The sequence below is a fragment of the Crocuta crocuta genome, unplaced genomic scaffold (genome assembly GCF_008692635.1).
Source record: "Crocuta crocuta isolate KB4526 unplaced genomic scaffold, BGI_CrCroc_1.0 scaffold147, whole genome shotgun sequence".
NCBI lineage: Eukaryota > Metazoa > Chordata > Mammalia > Carnivora > Hyaenidae > Crocuta > Crocuta crocuta.
In genome coordinates, this window is record NW_027532594.1 from 177,506 (window position 1) to 199,868 (window position 22,363).

The window sequence follows — 22,363 nt, forward strand, 5'->3', positions numbered from 1 at the left end:
AAAGAGGCCTCCTTTACCCATAAGGGGGTGCCTCTGTCTGCTGTCTGTGCAGTGCCATCGGGGTGGTAGCCTGTCAACAGCTGTTTCTCTGATTGCCACAGTCCTGAGGAACCCAGTGCCACAAGATCAAAGGCATTCCCTGGGGAGCAGCTTGCAAAAACCTAGAGCACCAGACACATGTAGAGTTCCCCTCTAGGAGATACTAGTGCTCTGGAGTGCAACAGAAGAGAGTGTGAAGATAGCACCTGCGTTCTGAGGCCTCTGGAAAGGATTACAGTCAGCCTTTAAATGTGTGTTTAATTATTAGCAACTTGTACTTCAGGCTGCAGCCATGATGATTACCAGATAGGCTCCCTTCTTAGAAAGCTCTGGGTCAGCTGCCTATTGCTGTGCCCTCAGAGTAGTATCTGTTTAAGAAATCCTTCTCTATTGGTTACAGTCCTATGGGACACAAAAACATAAGCCCCACTGGACATCAAAGCCAGGCAATGTAGAGGTTTCTCTGGCGGCAGCTGCAAAAATCAGGGTGCCAGACAGGGGTGTGAGATCCTTTCTGAGGGATACCAATTATTGCAATCCAGTGGGACCATGAACACAAGCTCCTCTAGCCTCCCACACCAAGGGGTCAAGAGATGTCTCCTGGATAGCAGCCACAAAATCTGGGGCACCAGATTAAAAGATCCCTTCCATTTACCCAAGGGATACAGGAGCGCTGATGCATAGGGGCACATGTACCCCAATGTTCATAGCAGCACTCTCAACAATAGCCAAATCATGGAAAGAGCCTAAGTGTCCATCAACGGATGAATGGATCAAGAAGATGTGGTTTATCTATACAATGGAATACTACATGGCAATGAGAAAGAATGAAATCTGGCCATTTGTAGCAATATGGATGGAACTTGAGGGTGTTATGTTGAGCGAAATGTTAGGCAGAAAAGGCCAGATACCATATGTTTGCACATATAGGTGGATTAGGAGGAACTTAACGGAGGACCATGAGGGAGAAGAAGGGAAAAATAGTTGGGGAGAGGGAGGGAGGCAAACCATGAAAGATTCTTGAATGCTGAGAACAAACGGTGGACTGATGGGAGTGGGGGAAAGGAGAAGGGGGGTGATGGGCATGGAGGAGGAAACTTGTGGGGGTTAGCACTGGGTGTTATATGGAAACCAACTTGACAATAAACTATTTAAGAAAAAATAAATAAATAAAAGATCCCTTCCATGAGATACTGGTGCTCTGATCACAACAAAGGAAAAGCACAAAGATGTCAACTATCAGAAAGAGAATTTGAGAAAACAATCCCATTTATAACTGCATCAAAAAGAATAAAATGCTGAGGTGCCTGGGTGGTTCAGTTGGTTAAACATCCAACTCTTGGTTCTGGCTCAGGTCATGAACTCACCGTTCATAGGTTCAAGACCAGCATCAGGCTCTGTGCTGTCAGCACAAAACATGTTTGGGATTCTATCTCTCTCACCCTCTCTCTCTCTGCTCTTCTTGCCTCTCAAAATAAACAATAAAATAAAACTTAAAAAAAAGAATAACACACTTAGGAATTAATTTAACTAACCAAAGAGGTAAAAGCCTTGGACTCTGAAAGCTATAAGGTAGTGATGAAAGAAATTTAAAATGACACAGATAAAGGGAAAGATATTCTGTACTCGGAAGAATCAATATTATTAAAATATCATACCACCCAAAGCAACGTACATATCCATTGCAATCCCTAAAAAACCCAACAGATTTCACAGAAATAAAACAAATAATCCCTAATTTGTATAGAACCACAAAAACCTTGAATAGTCAAAGTGATCATAAGAAGAAAGAACAAAGCTGGAGGCATCATGCTCCCTGATTTCAAACAACACTACAAAGATACAGTAATTAAAACAATATCATATTGGCATGAAAAAAGACCTATAGATTAATAGAACAAATAAACAGACCAGAAATAAACCCACATACATGTGGTCAATTAATTTATGACAATAGTCTCTTCAATAAATGGTGTTGGCAAAACTGGACATCCATATGCAAAAGAATGAAACGTAATCATAATCTTATACCGTACACAAAAATCCACTCAGAATGGGGGCGCTTGGGTGGCTCAGTCGGTTAGCGTCCGACTTTCGCTTAGGTCATGATCTCACGGTTTGTGGGTTCGGGCCCCGCGTCGGGCTCTGTGCTGGCTGCCAGCTCAGAGCCTGGAGCCTGTTTCAGTCTGTGACTCCCTCTCTCTCTGACCCTCCCCTGCTCACACTGTCTCTCTCTTTCTCTCTCCTAGAAATAAATTAAAAAAATTAAAAAAAAATCCACTCAGAATGGATTAAAAACTTGAATGTAAGACCTGAAGCCATAAAACTTCTAGAAGAAAACATAAGTAGTAAGCTCTTTGATACAGGTCTTGGTGACTAGTTTTTTAAATCTGACACCAAAGCGAAAGCAACAAAAGTGAAAATAAACAAGTGGGACTACATCAAACTAAAAAGCTTCTGCACAACAACAAAAACAACTATAAACAAATTGAAAGACAATCTACTGAATGGAAATGGAATGTATTTGCAAATCATATATCCAATAAGAAGCTAATCTCTAAAATATATAATGAACTCATACAACTTAATAGCAAAAAACTAATCCAATTTAAGAAATTGGCAGATCTGAGTAGACATTTTTCTAAAGACAACATACAGATGGCCAACAGGTACATGAAAAGATGCTCACCATCATTAATCATCAGAGAAATGCAGATCAAAACCACAATGAGATATCATCTCACACCTGTTAGAATAACTATTATCAAAAAGACAAAAAATAACAAGTTGGCAAGGATGTCAAGAGAACCACTGTGCACTGTTAGTGGGAATGTAAATTGGTGTAGCCACTATGGAAAACAGTACAGAGGTTCCTCAAAATATTAAAAATAGAACTACCATATGATTCAGCAAATTCACTTCTGAATATTTATTAAAGAAAACAAAAACAGTAATTCAAAAAGGTATATGTATGCACCCCCATGTTTACTGCAGCATTACAATAGCCAAGATATGGAAACAACCGAAGTGTTCATTAATGGATGAATGGATAAAGATACTGTGGTATACATCCATATAATGGAATATTATTCAGGTATAAAAAATAAGGAAATCATGTTCCTCGAAAGCATTACACTACATGAAATAAGTCAGAGAAAGACAAATACCATGTGATCACTGTCTTTTATACATGGAACCTAAAAAATTTTAAAACTAACATAAACAACAAGAAGCACATAGACACAGAAAACAAATTAGTAGTTATCAGAGGTGGAGACTGGTGGCCAGATAAGATGGGTAAAGGAAATCAAAAGGCAATTAAATATATATATATAAATAAATAGCTGTACACCTGGTGACATGTGTTGTTAATTAGCTATAAAGAGATCTCATCAGAACAGCATTAAAATTGTAATCACTAATTAAACAACATGAAGCCTCTAGTAGGAATGACTAGCTTCCCCTAGAACTTCTACCTCCAATATCTGGTTGAGCACCAGGATTAAGATACCCCTTTCTTAGACACCTCTGCCTCCATTATCAAATGTTTGTGAAGAGCAATACAAGTCATCTATGTACAACACCTCCAGCCTTGCCACCATAATCTGCCCTGAATCCATTTAAATAGGCCCTTTAATCTGTTTATGTTAGTATCAGAGAAAGGCCCAGAGTTCTTAGTCATTTCTCATCTTCTGCTCACTAATGTCCATATGGCACTTTATATTCCTACTGGGTCTCTCATCTACAATTCCTGAAATCCCTCCATCTCTCCTTAATTTCTTAAACACTTCAAGTAGAACCACATTAAGCCTCATTATTTCATTCTTTTATGACTTCTAAAACATTGAAAATTAATAACACATCATCATCTTCATCTTCATCATCACCATCATCATCATCATCTTCATCTTCATCATCACCATCATCATCATCATCATCATCAAACTCTTTTCCAAATAGTCCCTATGCTTTCTTGCTCTAAAGGAAACCTAATTCTTCCCTGAGGACTCTGATTTCTCTGCAGGAATAAGTGTATTTCTCTCACAGCTCTCAGGCCTTCACACATCAGCAGTATGGCTGGCGTTCTCCTTAATTCTCATTGCTTCTTCCACACAATTCTCCCTCCTTCATCCCTAAATTCCCAGTTTTGAATCTCATGTCTTCAAATTGGATCATCAACCTACTGCTTCATAACTGCTCTCATATATATATGCCTCTAACATGTTGGTCCTTATTTCTCAATGATTTTATCTCTTGCTCATATATTCTATATGATTTCTGTTTACATTCTTTGTTATTTCAAAACACATCTACATGGTCTTTTTTTTAAATTTTTTTAAATGTTTTTATTTATTTCTGAGAGAGAGAGAGAGAGGGAGGGACAGCATGAACAGGGGAGGGTCAGAGAGAGAGGGAGATATAGAATCCGAACGAAGCAGGCTCCAGGCTCTGAGCTAGCTGTCAGCACAGAGCCCAACGTGGGGCTCGAACCCACAAACTGTGAGATCATGACCTGAGCCAAAGTCAGACGCCCAACCGACTGAGCCACCCAGGCGCCCTTCTACATGGTCTTTCCAATGACCTTGGCCTCTCAGACCTTCGAACTTCTTCCCCACGCCGATCTGGTATTTCTCTGTGTCTCAGCTGCTCATTTCCATAGAAGTACCTTAGACTGTGGCATTGTCAAAAACTGTAGACACTCCGTAATATTATTTCCAAGTATTCAAACTCCAAGTTTTACATCAAGATGACCTCCAATTCATAGATCCTATTAATTTTTCAGTCTCTCTTCCATTTGATGGCCTTTCTTCTGTTTTTATTAATCTTTAATTATATGGTTCTATGAGCTGACTTGAGTCCCCATGAAAATCTATATGCTGAAGCTGAAATCCCCAGAACCCCTAAAATGTGGTTTTGGAGATTGGGCCTTTAAAGAGGTAATTAAGATTAAATGAGACCATATGTGTAGGCCTGCTTCAGGTTCTGTTTCCCTCTCTCTGCCCTTCCCTCCCTCTCATAACAAACAAACAAACAAATAAAAACAGTGAGGAAATCTGGACACACATACAGACACCAGGAGTCATACAGACACATATGGTCATTCTTGTGACCATATGGGGACAGAGCAAAAGAGTGACCATCTATAAGGCAAGGAGAGAGGTATCAGAGGAAATGAAAGTTGTCAACACCTCGATCTTGGACTTCTAGTCCCCAGAACGATGAGAAAATAAATTTATATTGTTTAAGCCACCTGGTCTGTGGTATTTTTGTTATGGCAGCTCTAGAAAACTAATACATATTTTGGCACACAGAAGTCAATTGTTGCTTTAACAGATTGACTAAAGTATGGAAGTGGCTCTGGAATGGGTACAAGCTGGATGGATTCAAGTTGCATGTCAGAAAAAAACGAGATGACCCTGAAGAAACTTTTGGCAGGTATATGGACATTAGAGGTAATTCTGGTGAACCCTAAGATAGAAATACAAAACGTGTTACTGGAAACTGGAGGAAGGGCAAGCGTTGTTATAAGGTAGCAAAGAAGTTAAATAACTCAGCTGAACTGTGAAAGGGGCCTCAGGAGAACCCAAACCTGACAAACCCTTGGTCTTGGACTTCTGGCTTCTCGAACTGTAGGAAAAAGACATTTCTATAGTTTAAGCCACCTAGTCTGTGGTATTTTGTAATGGCATACCTAGCAAACTAATACATCTGGTAATGCATTAAAATTACTCTCTCTCACACATTTCCTTCCCTATACCCCTCACATTTTATCATATTTGCTTTGCAAAACCACAACTCCAGCTACGTCCAATGTCTGTCTATTCTACACATGTAATATACATCTGAGTAAGTCTGGAGGAAAGAAAAAACTTCATATTAAAACACATTGATTGGTCTTGCTTTAAAATTAAAACCACAGCTGTCAACTAGGCCTTTAATTGCACTGCAATTATCCTAGGCTTTCCTAACACATTGATTTTTCTACTCTCTTAAGAGATTATTTCACATATTCTCTTCTTCTCTCAAAATTCTAATACTTAAATATCTTCACTACAAAATTAGAACTTTTCTTCTTTTACTAAGAATTTGAAAAAATTGAACATAATCTCTACCATCTCCCTCCCCTATATTTCCTCACCTACCGTCGTATACACCTCAATATACTAATTTCCCACCTGTTACCAAAGATCTCTGCTTTTATCAGAAGATAAGGCCTCCATTTACTTTTGATAGCTTTATCATTGTGTTTACTTTTTCATCCTAGAATAGTAATTTTTACATCAGTTTTAAGTTTCCAGAAAAAATATGGAGTTACAGATTTTATATATACTCTCACCACCTCCCCACATTTTCTCCCCTTATTAACATCTTGCATTAGTGGGTACATTTGTTACAATTGACAAAGCACTATTAACACATTATAATTAACTAAAGTTCGTAGTGGACAATAGCATTCACTCTTTGTGTTGTATAGTTCTATGGGTTTTGTCAAATGTATATAATCTTGTGTGCAGTATTATATATAACATTTTGTTTTCTTCTAAGTTTTGGCAAATATGAATAAAGCTCCTGTAAATGTTCTTTGCAGGTTTTTGTGTGTATATGAATTTACACTTCATTTGGATAAAAATCTAGGAGTGCGATTGCGGATCTTATGGTAAACGTCTGCTTAGCTTTATAGAAACTGCTGGCATGTCTTCCACTTGGTATTTCCACCAGCAAAGAGTGAGAATTCTTGTTATTCAATATCCTCACAATTTGGTTTGCTAGTGTTTTAGTTTTTTGTCATTCTAGTAGGTGTGCAGTAGTATCTCTTCGTTGATTTAATTTTCAGTTCCCTATGACATATGATGTTGAGCATCTTTTCACATGCTTATTTGTCAACTGTGTATCTTCTTTGGTGAGATGTCTGTTCTGATTTTAATCTTTCACTTTTAAATTAGATCTTACTTGGTTTTGCCAACTCTACAACATGATCCCATTACATCTTAGAATTCTTTATTTTCTCTCTACATAATTACTTCCTCACCAAAAAAGGAAGTAATATTACTTTTTCTATCTTAAAAAACAGCTTAAGTTATCCTACATAGGCCCTCATTTTGCCAAGCTTACAACAATCAAGATTTCGCCCTATCATTTCACTAAAACTACTATTTAGAATTCCGTGTATGATATCAAATCATTCATATCGAATTCTTGTCTTCATCTATCCGTATCATTTTGCACAACTGTTTCCTCCCTGCTAATGATTTTTTACTTGCTTCCAATAAATATGATAAATACAGATTTACCACATTAATTGCTCCTTTTTTAAAAAAATGTTTTTATTTACTTGTGAGAGAGAGAGAGAGACAACATTAGCAGGGGAGGGTTAGAGAGAGAGGGAGATACAGAATCTGAAGCAGGCTCCAAGCTCTGAGCTAGCTGTCAGCACAGAGCCTGATGCAGGGCTAGAACCCATGAACCATGAGATCATGACCTGAGCCGAAGTGGGACACTTAACCGACTGAGCCACCCAGGCACGCCATTAATTGCTCCTTTTCTCTCTCCTTTGTCATTTTTCCAATCTCCTCTTCTATGTTGGAATGCATTATGCCTCTGTTCTTAGCTGTCGTTTTTTTTTTCTCCATCTACATTACATTCTTTGGTGAATGCATGATTCTCGTTATATTGGATACCATCTATTTGCAAATGACTATCAACTTTACATATATGATAAGATATCCTCTCTGAAATTCTATACTCGTAAATGTAACTGCCATTTTAATATCATTTCATGGATTTAATACACATTTCAAAATGAGCATTCCCTTCACTGATTACCTAATTTTTCATCTCAAATTGCCCACCACAAAACAATAATAACAGCACCAATAACAACAACGAAAACCTGCCCACCACAGTCTTTACCCAATTATTCAAAGATAAATTCATCTTCCCAACTGTTCAAGGTAAAGACTTTGTGTTGTCAGCCAAACAGAACTTTTGGGATTAAAATTTGCACTAAAAATATTAAATCATATATTTAAAAGTATTTCTGACGAACATTATTTATATTGGTGAATGTGTACAATAATTATATCACAGATGTATTTTTTAATGAAAATGACATGAATCTAAAAACATGACAGGGGATATCATAATGGAAAAGTATATTATATATGTATATGTAATATATAATGGACAGTGTGATTACTTTTCTAGTTTGAATGTACAGTGCCATATAAATGCTCTTCTAGTTTGAATCTATAATACCATATCTTGATTCTGTGCCACCATTAAGTGTGTGGGGAAGACAACTTGTATTTGTAATTGAGACATTGCTAAATATGATAAGAAGCACATGCATCTGATGTTTGTCTTCTCTATTAGTATCTTGTCTTCTCTAACAGAGAACCTCAGCTTTACCTGGATACCCAGTGACTGGATAGGACTCAACATTCTCTTCCATTATATGGAGATGAGTGTGTTTAAATGTGAGAGAAGAATACACTGTATCTTTAGAAATCAAAAGAATCAGTAATTAGCTCACCTGTGTTCCCCCTCCTTCTCAGAATGCAGCTTCCAGTCTCTAAGCACTTAGATATAATCACATGACTGAGTTCTGCTCAATGTAATATATATGGAAATAATGTATATCACTTGCAGGTCTGGCTTCTAAAAATCCCCCAAGATATATTCCAGAGGACCATGGTGTCTTTGAAGCCACACATTGAAAATGGTAGGGCTACAACTTAGAAAGATCTTGGATCTCACTTGGATCTCTCTTTCTATCTATTACAGATAGAAAGAGCCAACCGCTAGCCATAAATAGATATTTGGGATTACAATTCAGTGTGATATAAGCTTCCAAATTTGTACAGAAAATACTAATCTATAAAGCTACAAGTTAGCATAGTGCTTCTCTTTACAGGGGAGTTAGTGATTGGGAAAGACCCAAGTGGGGCTTCTGTGGTGTGGGCAGTGTTTTGCTTCTTGATATATACACTAGTTATCTTCAATTGCCTAAATTTACTATGCTATTGTTTTTATGATTTGTGCATTTAAATATATATATATATTTAACAATATTTGTTTTAAAATATTAGGAGCATTAGTATGAATTCATAATGTATTTTATCATTAAAAATCATTTCTACCTCTGTCCATGAAGAAGATTTTTAAAAAAATATGTCAACCAAGAAGCGATGGCAATACCTAGATCCCACTAAATAGAATCAGAGCTCCTTGGAGAAATGGCTTACTTCACATCTGGGCATCGTATGTACCAAATAAACTTTGGAAAATGTTTTCATATCAGATGGCAAGGAATTCAAAAAACAAAAAACAAAGACCAAAACAAAGTACCATAGTCACATTAAAAGACTAAGAAGTCAAATTGAAGAGGTTCCCACTGGCCAAAGACAGTACTGTTTGAGCATCAAGAAGAAAAATACCTAGTAGACTGAAACACATTAAGTAGATTTGACATTTTTAGTCCATCATAATTCTAAAAACAATGGCCACCAACTGAGTACTGTTGGAGGATTTAGAGAAAATAGCTAATTGTTTTTAAAACTATGAAACAAAAAAATCAAGCATTTAAGAATCTGGTCTTTTAAAAACTGTACAACTAAGTAGCAAAATAGGAGATGGGAAAAATTATCAGTATAGAAATACTTCACCTGATAAATAAAAAAAGAAATGATTGAATTAGAATACAAAATTATGAGCCTAATAAAATAATACATCCAGGCATTTATATCAACAACAGCAAATGACACAAAACATCATGTGTTTCCTGACAAGAGAACACAAAACCTCCCTTGAAGTCCTCTTGTCCCCCAAATTGACCCAATCCATCAAATCTTTAAAATTGAATGTCAGTTTAATGAAAATAGCAGCATTGAATAATATATTAAACTACATAATGCTGATTCAACAACAACAGCAAAAACCTGTGCAAGACTCTTACCTATCAAATATTACTATTTCTTACAAATTAATAGCGGAGACCTCTCCTCTTTAATAAAGTACAAAAAAACAAAGCTACAGTGGGGCCCATTAGGTTTTTAAATGATTTAACAGACAATATCAACCAATTGCTGTATTATTGTACTGTGAAACACTGAGTATTTTGGTATTGAAGTTTTAAATTAATTATATAAAAAATTATGACATTTGCGATACAATTGTCGAGCTACACTTAATTTCTAAAATAACAGGGAATTACTGTTCATTCATTTCTAGACCCAGTAACAGTACCAGGTTTGTGGTTTTAAGAAAATAGAGAAACTCTTGTCTTTCAAATGTGCATGCTGAAATATTATAAATAAAATAGTATAATGTCTGGCATACACTACAAAATTATATGAGAAGAGGGGAGGTGAATGAATGGGTAACAATGAAATAATGTTAGGCTATTAAGCTTCTGTATACTACCTGATCTATTTTGTGGATGTTCAAAATTCTCCAAAATTAAGTGATGAGAAAAGTGTCATGATAATATATATAATCTGATGCCATCTATGTTTAAAAAAAAAAAAGTAAGCCATATACATCAGTAAGTTAAGGCTCTGACTCTTTATTTCAACTCTTGTCATGATCTCATGGTTTGTGAATTCAAGCCCTACTTCTGGCTCTGTGTGAATATATATATGCCATACAGATACTTGCCATACAGATATATGCTTGAATATGCACAGGAAATTATGGAAGAATATATAAGAAATTGATAACAATGTTCACCTCTGGAGAGGGACCATTGGGGATATCAGAGGAGATTTTATATGAAATATTTGGTTATTACATTATGATAACTTTGTTTTATAAGAAAATAACCCATGGTAAAAAAAAAATTCACACTGCTCAAAGTCCAACAAGATATATTTGCAGAGGATTAGTAAAAGTAAACTACACATCATATCTTCTAATAAAAACAAACAAAAAATCAGAGAAAAAAAAGAGAGAAAACAGGAAGTTTATCTTTGGATATCTAAATATGTAGTGATTTTATTTTTATATCCCCATTTTCTATGCATTCTAAACATTCTATGAGGATTTTATATCAATTTTATATTTTGAAAAATATCTTTTAAATACCACTATATAATATATCCACTCTTAAAAAAAAATCACACACCAATCAATCTTTCCCTCAACTCCCCACAGCTGACTCTCCTAATTTTTATTATCTCACCTATTTCTCATTTTTCCACAGCACTTACTACCTTCTTACATACAAGTTCCTCATTTTTATAACATGGCTTCTTGTCTTTCTTTGCTGTTTCTCTTTATATATCTTAGAAAACTATGACTTGTACCTACATTCCTAATTTATATTGTTGAATTAATAAAAATGTGTTGTCATTCTCCAGAAACTGTTTTCCAAATAGAAAAATTAAAATTAAAAAAATGATATACTAAGTGAGACTATGATTGGATCACCAGTGCTGGATTCCTTAAGTTCTTGCTGATTTGCATTATTTCTGGTCTTTTCTCAGAAACATATTATTACACTGGGTTAACCGAGTTGGAAGCCAAGGGAAGCCCAAGGACTCTCAATCCACCCTACCTTAATATCCCTTCTTAGAAAGGTAAGGGAGCCTGGAGACCTGAAAAACAGCTGACACTGTCTTGTTTTGTTTCTTTATTTTATTTTGTGTTTAATTACTGTTTCTGCTCCTCATTTTGATTAATCTGCTCTGAATTCCAGTTACTTTCTTGGGGCCCTGATACCATGCTAGCTTTTAAGAGGCATTTCTCCTAGCAATCTCAACTACATTCCCTGAATTCCACAATTCTAAACCTGCAGTTTTCCTAAAACCAGCCTACACACAATGCCTCACTTTTTATATATTTTTTATTTTTTTAATAAGTTTTGTTTATTTTTGAAACAGAGAGAGACAGAGCATGAGCAGGGGAGGGGCAAAGACAGAGAGAAGGAGGCACAGAATCTGAAACAGGCTCCAGGCTCTGAGCTGCCTGCACAGAACCCGATGTGGAGCTCGAACCCACGAAACGTGAGATCATGACCTGAGCCGAAGCCTAGAGGCTTAAGCAACTAAGCCACCCGAGTGCCCCTATGCCTCACTTTTTAAATGATGAGGTAATTCATGAAACCTTAAGGCCATGTCAGAGCTCTTATACCTCTCCTGTATCAGTATCTGCAGATTATCCCTTTGGGGCTTTTTCACTAGCTGTTTCCCATTAGCATGATAGGTACAGTCTAGTCAGCTTCCTCATACTCAATTCAAACCAAACCTTCCCTCCCCTTCCTCCCTAAAAATCAATGTTTTTTTGACATGCTTCACGTTGAAATAAAACCTCTAGTCTCTGTTTAAACCCACTGTAGCTAAAATAAAATAAAAAAATAAAATAAAATAAAATACAAAAAAACAAAAACACAGCAAAACAACCATTGCAACCAACTACAAATTATGTTTGTTCATACTTGGAAATAAACTTTTCTTTTTTTTTTTAATGTTTTATTTATTTCTAGGAGAGAGAGAGAGACAGCGTGAGCAGGGGAGGGTCAGAGAGAGATGGAGTCACAGACTGAAACAGGCTCCAGGCTCTGAGCTGGCAGTCAGCACAGAGCCCGACTCGGGGCCCGAACCCACGCAACTCGAGATCATGACCTAAGTGAAAGTAAGACGCTCAACCGACTAAGCCACCCGGGTGCCCCGGAAATAACCTTTTCAACTAGTGGGGTTTGAAGGTAGGACATTGTTTTTCAGATGCTTATAACTGTCTCTTCCTTGACTATAACTATACAAAGTACTGGTATACTCTTTCTGACTCTTGAATGAGGTATCTAGATGGTATGTGATAAGTGAACAGGACCTATAGTTAATCTCTGCCTTGAGCATGTTACCTGGAGTTGCAGATCTCCTAGATCCAAGAAGTTTCTGTTTTTTGTACAATTGACTCAGGTTGCAGAGTTCACAAAAAGAGCTAAACATAAAGAGAATTACTGATGAAATATTTTGTACAAGTCCCAAGAGAAGTCATTATTTTTAGGAAAGACTTTTCAACATTTGTACTATAACTTATCAATATAAATGATTTTACAGACAAGGTAATACATATTACATGTCTCATATATATAGTAAATAGCATAAATATATTGTAGGATTGGTTTTTCACTTGTGCATACTATTTAAGTTCCAGAAATACTAAACAATAAATAGTTGTAGATAAACCCCTTTTGGTCTCCAGATATTGCATATAGAAGTCTAACTGATTTTAACATATTTAAATGTACTAGTATTGATTTAAAAGCCATTTGGAACCAGGGCATGTTACAGGTACAAAACTTCCATGATATAAACATATGTGGTTTAAAATCATGTCAAATACTTAGTATCATTAGAGTACACATAATCCAGATGTACTCCTATGGTCAGGTTTGCCTCAGGAAAGGATAATTTTTCCTTTTTTTCTTTTTTTAAAATTTATTTTTAATGTTTATTTATTTTTGAGAAATTTATTTTTTAATGTGTATTTATTTTTGAGAGACAGAGTGTGAGTGGAAAAGGGGAGAGAGAGGGTGAAACACAGAATCAAAAACAGGATCCAGGTTCTGAGCTGTTAGCACAGATCCTAATGCAGGGGTCAAACTCACAAATGTTGAGATCATGACCTGAGCCGAAGTCTCACACTTAATTGACTGAGCCACCCAGGCCCCCCATGTTTTTTCCTTTTTTGAGATTACTGCTGTTTTGTTTAGACTTATTTTCAGTCAGTATAGAATACATTTACTAGANTAAATTTATTTTTAATGTTTATTTTTGAGAAATTTATTTTTTAATGTGTATTTATTTTTGAGAGACAGAGTGTGAGTGGAAAAGGGGAGAGAGAGGGTGAAACACAGAATCAAAAACAGGATCCAGGTTCTGAGCTGTTAGCACAGATCCTAATGCAGGGGTCAAACTCACAAATGTTGAGATCATGACCTGAGCCGAAGTCTCACACTTAATTGACTGAGCCACCCAGGCCCCCCATGTTTTTTCCTTTTTTGAGATTACTGCTGTTTTGTTTAGACTTATTTTCAGTCAGTATAGAATACATTTACTAGAAGTATTAATACTAGATCAGAATACTGCAGTGCCATGACTTTTCAATAGCATGTTCTCCTTAATGGAGCCTAGTTTTATTTATCAGATAGCTTCATATTTTGTAGCTTTCCAATAGGAATTAATATGATTTTTACCAACAGAATTCGATAACTGATAAGAGATTTTAATAGACAAATTTTAAAATGTAGATAAGAGTCAGCTCCATTTATTAAATGCCTCTGAAGATACTCGATGGGTACAAAAAGCAACATGTAGCCTGTCTTCTATTACATGGAAAGACAAAACATATACACTTAAGAAAGGTTGGCAAACAGATATAGCAGCATAAAATATACAACGTATTATCATGTAAACTGAGTAGAAGCAATGGTTAAAGAGAGTCAGGGTAAAGGATTTAAGCACTCTTTGATCCTGTTAATATAGGCTTTATCCTACAAATCTATTTTGATCAGCAAAAGAAAACTTCTCCTAGTGGCAGAACCACTGATGCATAAATATTTGGTAGTTATCCTGTTGATTCCTAAGCTGGCCCAGTACACAAAGGCAAATGGAAGCAGAAGAAAGAGGCAGATCACTGTAGACTGGTAGGTGGATGGTTTAATAAGCAAGAGAATTTACTTATAAGGCTTATCTTGAGAGACCATAAGATGAGTAGATCTCCAAACCTGCCCACCAGAATCTTAAAAGTGTATATGGAAGTCTTAATTGTATTCATCAATGTGTTCAGTCCAGATGGTCCCAACAACATATTCCTGCAACATAGTGCTGTCAAGGCTGTGTACTTGAAAATGGTTCCCACTGTGTACTTGAAAATGGGGTGAGAAGTCTCCTATGGCCAAATCTTGCCTCCAACCATTGATTATGACCTCACAATGACCTCCTCCAACAATCCTCTATAGGTCCATTCAGATGTTATTTCAGAATATTCATATGTCAAAACTAAGAAGATAAAAAGGGTAAGAAGATTTTTATAGCACCACAAGTAAAAGAAAGTAGTTAATATAGAAAAAAAATATGGGTTAGTGATTTATCTTTCTGATGACTTAGGGTAGGAAAAAGGATTTGAAATGGTTATACATGCAGAATGTATACAATATATTCACATTGTAACACATATCTGGGCAAAAATAAAAGAAATTGTATGTAATAAGACTTGTGCTAAAACTCATTCAAAATGAAAGAAATTCAAGAAGAAGAAACAGAATTTAGAGATTAAAGGTAAGAGTAGACTTGAACCAGACAGATCTTGTGCAAGATACAGAGAAGAGAATAAAGTATATTTGAAAAGATTTATACCAAAACTCATTCATTATTATACACATTTTTCTCTTCAAATACAAATTCTGAATGAGCATCAAAAGCAGAGCTCTAGACCCTGGCTCTAAGTGCACAGTAGTCCTTCCTCTCTGCAGCTTAAAAGCAAATAATTGACCTTCTGAGGAAATTATCCTCCTCCTGACATATCATGAGAAGCTCAAGAATAGCTAATGCTACATCACAATGCCTGAGTCACTCACCTCCCTCTTTCTCATTCCATAACCATTATGTCACAGCATCACAAGAGGGGTGAGTACAGTACAATAAGATATTTGGAGACAGGAATCATATTCACATTATAATATATTGTTACAACTATTCTATTTTATTATTGTTGTCATGAATTGCTTACTGTGTCTCCTTTATAGATTAAACTTTAGCATAGGTATGTGTATATAGAAAACACACAGTATATATGTTTCAATACTATCCAGTTTGAGGCATTCCCTGGGGCTCTTGGAACATATCCCCTGTAGATAAGGGGTGACAAGTGTATTTCTTTTTTCTTTTTTCTTTTTTCTTTTTCTATTTTATTTCTGAGAGAGAGAGAGAGAGAGACAGCGTGAGCAGGGGAGAGGCAGGGAGAGAGGGAAGCAGAATCCGAAACAGCCTCCAGGCTCTCAGCTGGCTGTCAGCACAGAGCCCGACGCGGGCTGGAACCCACGAACCGTGAGATCATGACCTGAGCCGAATTTGGCCGCCCAACCGACTGAACCATCCAGGGGCCCCTAGTATATTTCTTTTAAACAAAACAAATAATTAATTTTTCAGCTTAGCAAAGCAAGCTATGTATTTAACATAACAAGGATGTTGCCATTCTAATAGGATAGGCGACAAGTGCATTTATTCTGAATTCTTTCTGTTTTAAATGTTTTTAAATTTATTTCTGAGAGAGAGAGAGAGAAGAGAGAGAGACCAAGCAGAGGAGGGTCAGAGAGAGAGGGAGACACGGAATCTGAAGCAGGCTCCAGGCTCTGAGCTAGCTGTTAGCACAGCCCCCGATGCGGGGCTCGAACCCATGAATCATAAGATCATGACCTGAGCCCAAGTCTGAGGCTCAACCTACTGAGCCACCCAGGCACCCCTATTCTGCATTCTTTAAGCTTCTACTTCAGAAGACTAACGTGTGCTATAAAAGTTTCTGATCCAATTTTAGAAATATTTCAAATCCACTGAGATTCTCCATTCTCCACATCTCTGGAACATGATTATTTGAGAACATCTGTACTTTCATATAACTGCCTGCTTCTGTGTTGAGACATAAAAACAGAAGGAAATTGAGCAAGCCAGTTCATGTGGTTCACGTCAAGAAGATAAACAAGGGAAAAAATAATTTTAGAGTGCTAGCTACTCAGTTGAAAGATACAAATTGTCAAAGATGTTAAAATTTTGCTGAAAGCTTATATTTAGCAGTCTCAACTAGATTTCTCATTACATGTCACACAATTTTAGTTTTAAATAAAATCTGAAATGTTAGGGATTATACTCTTAAAACAATGTATTAATTTTAAGTATAAAATATACATATCGTTATTATAAGTATTTTCTCTAATAGAAGACTTAATAAAGAAGAGAGAAATGCTCTTGATCATCTCAAATAATTATATTTTGATGTAGTAAACAACAATTTACAGCCTTAAAAACCTTTGTAAAGAGGTGCTATAAAATATCTACACTGTTTCCTCAGAGTAATTTAATTGAAATATAAATTATGATCTTTCAGTTTTTGAGATATTCCCCTTTGTTTTCTCTTCTTTCTCATACTTTATATAAATTCTATAAGAAATAACTGTTTTGATTTTAAAGGAGATAATTTACTTCACTCATGATAATTTTAGAGCACAGACAGGAATTTATGATTTCATTGGATTTGGTTTAAATAGTACCCAAGAGTCAGATAGCAAAGTCAACCAAGCAAGGTCTAAAAACTTCATAATGAATGTAAGGAAAGCAAAATTAATATGTTTGACAAAATGAAAAATGCTTCAACAATCCTTTTGCACTTCACTTACTATGAAAAGGTCTGGGCTGGTTCTGAGTTGTTCCTGAATTTGTCTCAATTCCAATATGTGTCACTGGTTCTCTATTTTTAAATTTCTAAGTTTTAGTTTTTCCTTGTTTAGAAAGTCAAGAGGGAGGCTAAGGGGACAGAATGTTAATAGGAAGGTGGCATGCCGAGGAAGCAACAGAGATGCAATGGGAAAGAGTGGGAAGAAACAAAAAGCCAAAATAAACTTCTCTGGAAAGTGACCTTACTTATCAATTCACCTCACCTCAGTATTTTCTAGAGTTGTAAACTGTGCAATAGTTAATATTCCTCTTGAAGCTATTTAATTACAACATGGACATAAGTAAGTTATTTTGGGAAAGCGTCCATTCTGGTTCACAGGTACAAACTCTGTGTGTGTGTGTGTGTGTGTGTGTGTGTGTGTGTATACCCACATAACTGTGTCTACATGTTTATGGATGTTTTGTGTACATATAGGTATCTATACACACATATATATAAGTATGTATACATATATACTTCTAAGTATTTACAGTGTCACTATAGGATTTCTACATCACACCAACATTAAATCCTCAGTCACTTCTCAGATTATTTCCATTGTTTTTCAATGAATGACTTCTCTGATCTTTACTTCTTCTAGGCTTCTTAATAGGTGCACTATTTTTTCTATCAAAATTCATATATATATATATATACACTATAGTATATATATTTATATATATATATATATATATATATATATACCAANATTAAAGTGTTAGGAAATCTATGTTTGCAGATACTCACATATTTGAGCTGAAGTAAAATAAACATATATTACCAGGATGTTTGATCAGATGTTTTAGCATGCAAGTACACATAGTTTTAAGTTTGATATTTCCAACTCTGAGTGAGTGCTGCTTCTAATCTCAGTTACAGTGTCTCTGTGGACATGCAAAAGTATAAATCAGTTATCAATTTCTATTTTTAAGATGTAATACTGATTTAGCTAACAATATCAGTGCAATGTTTGGACTCCTGAATATATATTTTGAATTTGACTATTCAATTTGGAAGTTTGAAGTCAGATTTTTCAAGTCTACTAGAGATGCTATCTGATAATATTAGAAACTTAGGTCAATATTTCAGTATGCAGATATTAACTATGAATGACCATTCCTCCTTAATAAATGCTAAATATATTTTTCCTTTCACTGGTGTTTTAATTATACAAATAATACAAAGAAATGTTCTCACTGGGAAGTTTAATCAGTACAGAAATATGTAAAGTGAAAATCTTTTTTTAATAAGGCCCATGTTTACTTCCTTATCTCAGAGTTAGTTTGTCAATAGTTTGTGGTACCTTTCTGGTTCTATTTCTCTACATTGGCATATATATACATATATATATATATATATATATACATGCATATTTAAATTGATGAATTCATATTGAAGATATTATTCTACAAATCAGAGGATTTTTTTCACCTACTAAAATTTCAGAATTTTGTCCAAGACATTCTTAGAAATATATAATATTCCATTAACAAAAATATATTTTGAAGATGTGCCTTACCTTAGAAAGATTTTTACTCCTTTTAATTTCCAAAACAAATCTCTGAAACAAAGCTTTTAGAAAAGTTTAAGTTCCATTAATAGGGAATATAATTCCATTTCAGAAGGGATTCAAACACTACTCATTTAGGTTTTTTTGTTTGTTTGTTTCTATTGTAAGTAAATTTCAAACCATCTGAAGAATCCATATTTTATTATGTTTTCTAATGACCAGACTAAAAATATATGTAAACAACATTTAAAGAGTTTACATTACAAAATATTTTTCTTAAAATTATAAATAATCTATGAATTTGCTATTATTTCTGTGTTACAGGTATGGAAATTGAGGTTTTCAAAATCATATAAAAGTAAATGGCAGAATTTGAAATTAAAGATGCAGATATTGAGACTCAAACAGAGAATGAAAATTTGACTTTTTTCTCTTCAATTTTACTCTGGATTTTTTTCCACATTTGTTTTTTGAATAATAAACATTAAGTGCTTTCTTTGTATTCTAGCATTAGTATTCTAATATTTATACTTCCAAAAACATTAAAAGTAGAATTTATCAAGCATCCTGAATGAAATGTATTGTATTTGGTATTTTAATAAATGTATTTATTTTTCATTTAAGATGAGAAGATTTAAGCTTATGCTATATACACTTTTTTTTTTAATGTTTTATTTATTTCTAGGAGAGAGAGAGAGAGAGAGAGTGTGAGCAGGGGAGGGTCAGAGAGAGAGGGAGTCACAGACTGAAACAGGCTCCAGGCTCTGAGCTGGCAGTCAGCACAGAGCCTTACACGGGGCTCGAACCCACAAACCACGAGATCATGACCTAAGCGAAAGTCGGACGCTAACCGACTAAGCCACCCAGGCGCCCCACTATATACACTTTTAAAGTATTCGTGGGACACATGAGTGGCTCAGTCAGCTAAGTGTCAGACTCTTGATCTCGACTCAGGTCATGATCTCATGGTTTGGTGAGATCAAGCCCCACATGGGGCTCTGGGCTGACAGCGTGGAGTCTACTTGGGATTTTCTCTCTCCCTCACTCTCTGTCCCTCCCCCAATAATGCTCTCATGTGTTCTCTCTCTCAAAATAAATAAAATTAAACTTTTGAAAAAATAACCATTTGAAAAAAGATGACAGTGTGAGTTTCTGTTTTGTTTCACTTGAAAAAATATTACATTACATACTGAGCACTTACTATATGCAGACATTATATTAATATTTCCATAATTATAGTATTTATACTAAAGCATTCCTGTGATGGATTATTTATATTTTATATTGTACAAGTAAACTATATAATTAAATTAAAAAATCCAGGCAAGATAATGTAACTAGTAAATAATAAATCCACAATTCAAGCCACTACTGTCTAATTTTTTTAAATGTGTTCTTAACCTCAAAACTACTATACTGCATGTTTATGTTCACATTAGTGAGTTATCCCAATGTTTAAACCGAAAAAAAATGTGTATCTTCAAGTCATTTTGAAGAGATCTAGATAATATCCAACCTCATTGAGTTTATTCTCTACAGAGATATTCATCACTTTGCTGAAAGAAATGTTGCTTTTACCTTTATTTTCTTAGCTATAGAGATTTTGGCATTCAGGTCCATGTTAGGGCTTAGAATATAAATTGTATGCCTGTAAAAATTTCCATTTTGTTAATGTCTTTTATGTGGCAAATTCCTCTTGTTCCTTATTATGGTCTATGAGTATAATGAGTGGGTAATGATATCCAATATTCTGAATCATTTTATGTATATACACCATATGCATGCAAATTTGATTTGCCTAATACTCTGATCTTTAATTTGCATTTTCATAGAACTAGTTGAGTATTATGAGGTAAAATTATATTGACTGGTTTCAATATCTTAGAATGTTAAATCATCATTATATGGGAAATGTTCAAAGGCATTAATTATAAATGAATCATGAAAAATATTCTCAAGGCACACATCTTGAGTTATAATGTGATAATAGCTACATGTCCTAAAGATTTATTTTAGAGTTATGGTATATACCCAATGCTTTGATTAAAAAATTAAACTGAGTGATTTCAAAAGGAACATATTTATTTTTTCTCACTTGAAATACCAATGTGAATATGTTTATGTAATTCTAAGCTGGTACAAATTAGATACAAATGGCATGGGTATATAATGGCATAAAAAATCCAGAGATGCCAAGTGCATACTGATATAAATATACTAGATTTTTATTCAATAAAAGTCTATTGTAATATTACTGCCAAAAATTTTGTAAAAATACTAATATAGTCTCCTAATCTGAAACATTAGAAACCATGCATGTCCTAGCATGAGACTTTTGCCCTTTATCAGTTTTTACTGACAGTATTTTCAAACCAAAACGCTCTATCAGGTAATGGAGTTGAAGATAGCCAGAAGTATTAAACCAAAGTCTTGCTAAATTTGCCCAGGTTTCTGATTTTGAGGAATCCGGGCAAAAGAAACATGATGAACACGTATCCTGACACATAAAAGAGCATGGTGAAGGTGGAAGTATATGTGCATTTGGTTTTATTTTACCTGTCTTTCTCATTCCTACCTGGGCATCAACACCAGAATTTAAAATCATAAATCTTCTTAAATATACATACTAACTAAGTTGATATACTTAGTTATATATAAGTTATATCTAATATAACTTATTAGACATACTAATAAGTTAGTATATTTACTAACTTAAATATACAATAACTAAGTTGAACATCAGTGTTACTGAACCAAAATCCTCAGAAATATCAAGAATTTATATTTTTCAAAAGGTTTCAAACATGATTCCTTGATTAAGGCCCAATTCTACCAAAAAAAAAAAATGAATAAGGCAGTAAATAAAGGAACAGGTGAAATATACTTAAGGGAGAGCTCTGAGTCAGACATGTATACCAAGAAAATTAAGAAAAAATATAGTTTCACAAAGAAGAATTTTTATAGAGGGAAATATTAAGTAAAAGAAGAACTAAATAGTTTCATTCTAATTGGTAACTAGCAAATAAGTGCTGTTTTCAAAAAAAAAAAAGCAGTTATAGTAATAGAGTTGCACATTGCAGAATGTATTGAAGGATACAACAAGAATTCTACATGAAGTGAATCAAAGATGAGTTAAGGAAAAAAGGAGAAAAAGAAAGAGAGCATGACAAGTATGAGTCTGCATTTTGGATATTTGGATAAGCTGAGTGGAATAAAATATTACATTTAAACATATTTGACCTGTTTATTTTTACATGTCTGAGTGTGTCTACTAGAAAACTTCTCATTATATATGTAACTGTCATTCTATTGGACAATACTGTCCTAGAGCTTATCTACGTCCTGAGTAAGGTCTTGGGTTTTCTTGAGCACAAACATCGGGAAAGG

General features: G+C 34.8%; 2 long non-coding RNA genes across 2 annotated transcripts in view; one reads left to right on the plus strand and one right to left on the minus strand.

Annotated features, from left to right (window-relative positions):
- Positions 1-22,363, minus strand: part of LOC144244660 (uncharacterized) — a 192,446-nt gene that overhangs the window by 78,472 nt on the left and 91,611 nt on the right. The window lies entirely within an intron of this gene.
- LOC144244659 (uncharacterized) overlaps positions 15,650-22,363 on the plus strand; it is an 89,021-nt gene continuing 82,307 nt past the window's right edge. The window contains exon 1 of the long non-coding RNA XR_013339017.1: positions 15,650-15,665. This is a non-coding gene — a long non-coding RNA (uncharacterized LOC144244659). The remainder of the gene's footprint in view (positions 15,666-22,363) is intronic.